Source organism: Hypomesus nipponensis, chromosome 11, assembly GCF_054491055.1.
Source record: "Hypomesus nipponensis isolate SF chromosome 11, ASM5449105v1, whole genome shotgun sequence".
Classification (NCBI taxonomy): domain Eukaryota; kingdom Metazoa; phylum Chordata; class Actinopteri; order Osmeriformes; family Osmeridae; genus Hypomesus; species Hypomesus nipponensis.
The window spans coordinates 17,832,372-17,841,545 of NC_140371.1; positions in this window are offsets into that span (position 1 = coordinate 17,832,372).

Genomic DNA, 9,174 nt, shown 5'->3' on the forward strand with positions numbered 1-9,174 from the left:
TCCAAAGCCACCTGGACAGGACTGATTTATTTCTCTGTGGACTCGACTGGCCTGACAGGGATCAATATGTCCCTGTTGGCACCTGCTAGCTCCTGCCTCAAAACCCAGTCCAGTGTCTCTTTTACTGGCACGGAGATTGAGATTCAAGTACAGTAGGTGGAGAAAAAAACACACACTGAGAATCACAAATAAAATAACTGATGATTTGGGATTTTTTCTTTTTTTTTACCACATTCCATTCCACATGGGTTATCTATGGTTAAATACTTAAATATTCCATCATGATGAGTTAGATCTCATACAGTAATATTACCACTCTCAAAATAACATTTCTCTTTTTAAACAGGGTTTTATAGACTGCATCATACTCTGATCACAAAAGATGAAACAGCCCACCAGGAAATGCAGTTTTCATTACAATAAATTGTCAGTTGCTGACAGGCCTAAAGGACATCCTTGGAAAAGGAGATGGAGTGTGGCACAGGATCATAAACCAGAGCAGACATTTTCATTTTGGAGGAATTTCTAGGGTTATCAGAGTTCCACAGTTAGACTATATTGACTTATTGGGACTTCTATCAGTTGTGTGTGTTTTTATATTTTGTGAGAATGGAGCATGAACTTGCTTGATCTCCACTTGCAAACAAAGAGAACATTTGCCTGGTTTCTATCTTTTACGCAATGGCTAGCTGCTGCTATAGCATAGCTGAACCATGCTCTATCAGAAAGGGGCCATACACAAAGCTTGCCATTTTCTGTGATTATTTTCTGTGGTAAATCGAAACCATTTGTACACATAGTTGATGCTGATGAGATACTCCTTCTTTCTGTTGTTTGATGAAAATGTGGTGTGGTTCACCTGATGTAAAGCACTCCTTTGTGAAGTGACAATGTCAACAATGCTTGAGCATAATCACCACAGTACAACACATACCCTTACAGCAATAGCCTTATAATTAAACACAAGGTTTTGGAGCATCGCATGTGGCCAATAAATAATTCAAACAAGTCTGTGTCAGATGAAATATTATTTGTAAAAAATTATGTAGTATAAATTGCACGGACGAGTTTTAGGCATTCCCAATAAAATAGATATTCCGCAGAGCACTGTGGCGAGAGTTTGATAGGGAGCTCAACATGCAACAACTGGTTCATGTTCAAGGAGACAGCTGGGGTTAATGAGAGTGAACAGAGTTATAAAGCTACCCCAAGGAAGACTGTTCAAATGAAAAGTCCATTCAATTCAAGAGGTAAGTAGTGAGCAGTGTGACTTTTAAAATCTGTGGGAAACATAAGAATCCTGGCATCCAGGAGAGATGGGCTGGGAAACATGAAGGACTGACATCCTCTTCACATCTGTTACGTAAATGTAATTCTACAGAAAGAAAGGGAGGGAGAAGGAGAAGGGGAGAACGGCAAAGAGAGGGTAAGATAGAGAGAGAAAGACAGAGAGATAGAGAGGAAAATAAGAGGGAAAAAAGTAACACACATTTACGGGGGGGGGGAGGGGGTTTGTTTTTTGTTTGAGGCATGATCGAGGGAGATGGAGAGGAAATGAGAAAAAAAATAGACGCTAAAATGGCCTGAAAGGATTTGAAATGAATGCAGGATACAAAAGAGTGGACAGGAAGGTGGGAGGTAGGGGGAAGGAGAGGCGTCGAAGGAGGGGATAACAGGAGGAGTGTTGTTTACTGTTGAAGCAGGCAGACAAGGTGACTGGGGGATCATAGTCACACAGGTGGATCAAGAAGGACAGTAACCCAAATAGAGGAATATGTGTAACTTGTATAACTGCAATCACAATGTATGCTTCATGTTTTGGCTGCTTGCAATGTTTGGGACTACCTCGTTGTTATGATCAGTGACCTATGCTCTTTTGTAAAGCTCTCTCTTGGAAATCGCATAAATGTCAATGTATTTGTGTGTGTGTGTGTGTAATAAGTTTGTTTGCCACATGGATCAATGAAGAGAGCTGCCCAACTGAAGATGAATGGAGCAGGTGCAGAGGTGATCTTAAGTTGGAGAAACCAGAAGATGGTTAGAATGAAAGATGAAGAAAAGGTACAGAAAGATCCTTTCGCTGACATAGACATACATAGCCCATTACAAACATTTGTACATTTGTGACACATTGCGGTTTGGGTGTGCGTGTGAGAGCGCACCCAGTCTTGTTTGTGTGTTTGTGTTAGTTCCACATTATCTAAGACGTCTACAACTTTGTAAATCTTTGTCGAATTGGACACTCTCTGGTGTAAAGCTAACCAACTTCACTTTTTTGTTATATCCCACAAAACAGAGCAGGCCTCGAGATACTGACTACAACAGGATATCTGATGTTGCTGGTGAGCCAAACGGCTGTGGTCTCCAAACAGAAGCTGAGCCCTGTCTCCTCCCAAGCCGTCAACCACCATAACACTGAGAATACGTTCTGAAGAGCAGGTTCCACACACAAACACAAACACACAGTAACAAAAAGCTTTTCTGGTTATTTTTGCCAACGTTCCATTAATTATTCAATCTATTTTTGTCCTGGGGAGGGCAGGGAGTTTATTACTGTTAATAGTTTCTCAGTGCTGATGGTTAAGAGCCTACAATTTCATTTATCAAATAATGACAATGCATTGCAAGATTGTTTTCTTGGTCTGATAGTAGATGTTGTAGATGTAATTGTTAAACCAGGATGAGATTAGAGATGGGAAGGGGTAGACAGAGAGTAAAATTAACTACCAGCTGACAGGCAGACAAGCAGGCAGACAGGCAGGCAGGCATGCAGGCAGGCAGGCAGGCAGGCAGGCAGGCAGGCAGGCAGGCAGGCAGGCAGACAGGCTGGTAGACAGACAGGCAGGCAGGCTGGCAGGCAGACAGGCTGGTAGGCAGACAGGCAGACAGACAGGCAGACAGGCAGACAGGCTGGCAGACAGGCTGGTAGACAGGCTGGTAGACAGGCAGACAGACAGACAGACAGACAGACAGACAGACAGACAGACAGACAGACAGACAGACAGGCTGGTAGACAGACAGGCGGCCAGACAGACAGATGGGCATGCAGACAGCGTCAGTAGCATTGCACAGAAAATGTGCTTTTAAATTATCGGTACTACATAATTCACTAGCATGCATCTAGGACTTATTACAGCTACTGAATAATGCAAACAGGTTAATAATTCAAAATGAGATAAAAATGGCTTGGTTTAACACAGTTCACAATTAGTTGGATGGATTTAGGGAGAGAGAGAGTGAATGTAGAGTCATTATTGATGTGATCTTTTGGCACAGGTATGGAGTCCATAAAGACAATGTTTACATTTATCTGTTATCTGTCCTCCCCCCAATCCACACACACACACACACATTTTGTTAACTGGGATTATTTTACACTGTAAAGTAACTGGATGTTGGATAACAATAAAACCAATCAATACTTTATAAAAGCATACAGAGACCATTTATCCAGTTAGAGGCACATTGTAATTGCCATTTTAAATAATGCTTGCATTCCAGCATTAATCACTATCAATCATTTTTTTAATAGTTTTGTAGGAGTGAGAAAGAAAATGCGCAAAGACCATACACGTCTCTTCTGGTAGCACATGTACAGTCTATAGCTAATCTAGATAAACACCCATGCTTTTGATTCTGGCAGCAATTCACCACTCCTATAGAATTAATTCATTCATCTAGGCGGCCAACAAGCTGTCAGACAGAAAGAGAGAGTGAGTGAGGGGAGAGAGAGAGAGAGAGAGAGAGAGAGAGAGAGAGAGAGAGAGAGAGAGAGAGAGAGAGAGAGAGAGAGAGAGAGAGAGAGAGAGAGAGAGAGAGAGAGAGAGAGAGAGAGAGAGAGAGAGAGAGAGAGAGAGAGAGAGAGAAAGAGGGAGAGAGCGAGAGAGAAAGAGGGAGAGAGCGAGAGAGAAAGAGGGAGAGAGAAAGAGAGAAATAGAGAAATAGAGCAAGAGAGAAGGAGAATAGCCTCAGCCATCAAACATGTCACTGGGGAGATTTGGTTTAGCATGGCTGAATGATCAGAAGATAGCAGAAGGCTTTAGTAAATAGACAAATGGTTGCGTTTTGAAGGAACCAGAGACTAACACACACACACATACCGTGCCTGACACACAAGTGCCACTCCAGTAATGAGCTGATCTAGGACAGGGTTCCAGTCACTGTGTGTTGGAGTGTCTGTAAATTCTGTATTCAAAGGCACCAACAGAGAAGCTACTGTAGCTTAGGTCAGTTCAGTCAAGGTTCACACTGGAAGTGAGGTCATTGAGAAAGCCTGCCTTTCTATTCTTCACAGACATTGTTCCAGCCTATCGGGAGGTTATTCAATGCATTATTTTCGTAGTCAATCCCCATTGTGAGCGGTTGGCCAATTAAAGGTGATGGATCACAGTAGCACCTTCCTTTTGACCACATCTAAACCTTATTTCAGGGCAGGACTCGACAATCAGAAATGTGTGTATTTAGACTTTAGAAGAAAGTGAGAAGGCTCCAATTATTTATTCTAGAATGTCAAAATAGCTTTTGTTGCCTGGCAACAAAAAAGTTCCCTGAAGCAAGCCAAAAGGTAAAAAGTTCAAAGGCCAATGTGTCCACCACCCTAAATAATTGCAATTTAGACCGACTAATAGAAAAAGTATCACTGACTCAATTTGAGTATGTCTTACGTAAGTCTTCGCTTGAATCCTTTGGTGTAGGGACTGACAGTAAATGACCTCCATAATGGGCATGGGTCCCTAACAATACAAAGACAATTATTTGGTGCAACAAGCGATATATTATATCCTTAGATACAGGCTAAAGAACTACTGACCAATCTCCTCTTAGTTTTTTTTGCTGTTGTGTACTCTCAATCCACTTTAGCAGAGCCTCCAACATCTTCACTTTGCTCTCACTGAGTGTGGTCAAACTCTAGACTGTACTCTCAGCACTGTTGAAGGGGAACAGAACGCGGGTCTTTAGCCTGTAGCGTAGCCACCAGGGCTAACTCAACAGAAAATGAAATTCACTTGTGTTGTCATGTTATGTAAAACGTTTCTTCTCTAACACAGTCTGACTGTTATCTCCCTGCAGGCAACGCCAAGGCTCAGAGTCTTCGGGTAGACCAGAGGTGTAGTTAAATCTGCTTAAATGCCTCCAAATGGTGAATCCATAGGAACCTACTGTATAAGCTAGAACTACAGCAAACAGCAGAGTTCAGCTGGATTTCGCTCAGGGCATTGTGATGAGCGTGATGACCAAGGGGCGTCCCTCAGCTTTGACTCTATGTGACGTAGTCTGATGTAGCTGTACACTATAATTAGACTTACAAAGACCAACCAAGCCAGTGTATTTAACTTTGGCTACTGCCAAACTTGGGAAACGCCAAATTAGCGACGGGCAGAGCTTTTTGTAAAGTTAGATCTGAGCTCAATCTAATCTGAAAGCAACTGAAAACATATCTCTTTAAAAAACAAAATAACATAATGTATTCATTTGGCACACATTTCTATCCCAAGTTGCATACAGGAGGTGATTCAAACGTGCAACCTCTTGAGTTGCTGTAAAATGCTCTACCTCTGAGCTAGACATGTTTCCAGAAAGGGTTGAGCACCATTTACAGTGCAGCATACATAGCTTGCACGGGGTTGTAGATAGCCATCAACACAGTGTACATTACCAGCATGGGTCTGTTTGTCAAGAGCCTTTCCTCTACTCTTTCTGTTGCCATTATCACCCCCGCCCCTCTCACATCCCTTCCTGTGGCCCGTTCAGTGACTCACTGGTGGATTACATGATGGAGTGGCCTAATTACATGTGTGTGCTCCATTTGAGAGAGAGAGTGAGAAAGAGAGAGAAAGGGAGAAAAAGAAAGCAAGAGAAAGACATTGTAAGAGTGATAAGGAGAGAAAAAGAGATGGAGAGAGAGAGTGTTCGACAGATGAGTAACACGTTGACACTCCTTCACTGTTAATGTGGGCATATTTATAGAACTTACAAATGACTTCTGCCCTCATTCCCCTCTACATCTCCCCTCAAACACCACTAGACTAAGAGATGGATGTTCCGCCCCTTCTTCCACAGCTACCCTTCCACTAGGACTTTTCTTCTTCTTTCTCTACCCTGTCCTTTCTACCGTTGCTCTCCTCTCTCCTCGTTTGTCCTTCACAGTATTCCATTTGCAAGGCTGAGACCAGTTTGACACATTCTCTTGTCTAAGGGCCAAAATCCCCGGAATTTAGAGGAGGACCTAAATCTAAAGTGGCACAGAGAAAAGAGATAATAAAATAAAGATAGACAAAAGAAATCCTCTTTTCTTTTTGGAGGTGTTTACAGGAAGAGCCAGGGGAGATGGAATTCTGCCTCTTTCATATAAATCCAAATATTGCATCATTGAGAATGGGCCCATTCACACATTTCTGGCACTTTGTCTTGTGATCATTTTATGCATGTGTGTGTTTTTGAGTGTGTTTGTGTATTTGTGTGCGCATGCACATTTGAGTTAGGATCTATCCGTGTGTGTGGGATGCAATTACCCAGTTAAGCACGTTTAGTTGATCCCTCGGTCTCCTCCTCCCGTCTCCGGTGATGAACCAGCTTATGTCAGATGTTGGACAGGGTTAAAGAGAGAATATCAGCATGGAAGTGGGGTATGGTGGGGTTGGTTGGTGGGGCCACAGAGAGACTTATCACTTTGATAAAAGATTCGTACGTTACCTCACTACAAAGATGTGCCAGCGGGGGAAAAGGCGGGGCAGTGGAACGACTTTAGCAGTTTAGCTATCGTATCAGATCACACATGAGCAGCCGGCTGTTGCAGCACACAGGCTAACCCGAGATTAAAGAGCTGTTTTCCCACTCACTCTGCTTTCCTCTGTTCTTTCTCCAGACATTCAATGTACCCAATAGTATCAAATAAAATAGGCTGTACATGATATCACGTTTTTACGCTTGAAGACTTGGAAGCGCAGTTTCCAGGCTGCAGATTGTGTTGCTAACCTGGCTTCCTCTGTCAGCCTGAAGGCTAACAGTATGATTTACTGTAGCCAATACATAATACTCTGTACCCTGCCAACAACAACAGGCCTGACTATCTTTTGATGAGGGAATCAGGCAAGTGTTGTGTAAGAAGGAAAAATATTTAGTTACAGTGCGCAGAGACGTCACCCTTTGTTAAATAAAAGATGTTCCTTCTCCCACTAAAGAATGCAGAATTAACTTATCCAGACCATTACTGAGGCATCATGTATCAAGGCTGTACCAGGGTTACGCTCACCTGCACAAAACCTTCACACGCAGCTGCCTGTGGTCTGGGACATAATCTTAATCCTACCCTATAACCACAGAGACCTGCAAATCCTATGCGAGGAACCCCAATCTCTCCATGGAAAAAGGAGCTCTTTCTGCGGAGTTCATAATTCCATTTATCTTCATGGATGGTTCACACTGTGAAACATCATGACTGAGCTTGCTGGGAACTTTTCTCTGCCTTGATGAACAGAGTTGAACAGACACAATAATGGACTACCCCAACCAAGAGGGTAAGCTACCACAGGTTCCCACTCTGCCTGTTAGTCATATGGACTGCACACCGTTCAAAGTTTGGCTTCCTTGTCCTTCAATGTAATTTCCTTCAGCTGGTTTACCTTAACCGAGCAGAGTTTTAGGTGTTTGTTTGGAGGGAACATACATTGCATACACTCAGATAGACAACCAGTTTAAATCCCATGTCGTCATTTATTTGTCAAGGCAAATAAAACCCATTTTCTTTTTGATCATGATCCATTCTGTTTTATTCCATTTGATTCCATTCGTCCTACCTTCACATCGCACATACAATATTCTACGTACAGAATGTCACAGATATACAGAGGATTTCATTAGCTCTGCATAGAGCATACATAATGAATAGCACATTGAAACCTCCACCTTTGTCATTAGATGAACTGTCAGTCATTAAGAAGGGTTTCATTTTCATATACTATATGACAATTACATCCACTGACCATTACGCCGTCTCTGTACATCAAGTCTTACCCCTCATTACTGCCTGCGTTTTAACTGGCCTTTGTCTTCATTAGGGGAATAATGGCGTGTTAAAAAGAGGTGCTCTTTCCGCTTGATATCTATGTTCAAATCCCACAGGACCCTAAATGGCTGACTGCAGCCTAGTTTCTAACAGTTTCCCCTCGTTCCAACCACCAGATTTATAAAGAGGACATAAAGACACACACATACACACATACACACACTTGCACGCACGCACACACACGCTCCTGCTCCGTTTATTTACTTTGTTCTTTCTTTAATCTTTCATTTGACCTCCCCTGTTCCTTAAAGTGCTCAAATGGAATAATTTGACCTTGCAGCCATTCTAATGCCCATGCATGTGCACTATAGCATGATAATGTCAAGATGTCATACTCTACTCTGTGGCTTTGGTCCTTTAGTTCATTTGGTTCTTCACTGTTATTTTCAGTTTACCTGCCTCCAATGTCTGATTTAGCAATAGCTGTTGTTTACCAGGCACCACAGTCTTACCTGTATCAATCTGGACAGCAGTTTAGATTGAATATCACAACGTAGACCAATTCATTCAAAGAATGAGTGTCAAGGCCCAGAGTCCTCATGGATCCTATTAGTGCAGGAGTGTGCGTGTGTGTCTTTGTGACCTTTTAGCTCTTCCACCCTCTGAGACTGAAAGAGGTGTGAGGACAGGTGACAAGGCTAACCAGACAACCGGCTAGGGAAAGGGCTCCTAGGAGGGAGGGATGGAGGGGGAAGGGATGGGGGGAGGGAGGACACAAGCGGGAGGATGGGATGTGGGGGGGTTCTAATGGGAGAGGGTGAGAGGAATGAAGGGTGGCGAGTAGGTGTGGAGGGGGGGGAGAGGTTAGGCGTTGAGAAAGCTGGAGCATGTGAGAACACAAAAGGAGCTTTAAGAGTTGTTGTTGTTCTGTTGAAAAGACGAAAGTGAAAATGTGTGAGTGGTTCTGTGTGTGAGGAAGAGACAGAGACAGAAAGAAATAACTGAATGCTGGCAGGTAAGGCCTTTGCACTGGCCAAGAATTAGTGCTAACTTTATATTAAAAAACAATGTTTAAATTTCCTTGAAATAAAGTAAAAATATGTTTTTCTATCTCCCCCTCTCTTCTCTCTCTCTCTCTCTCTCTCTCTCTCTCTCTCTCTCTGTCTCTC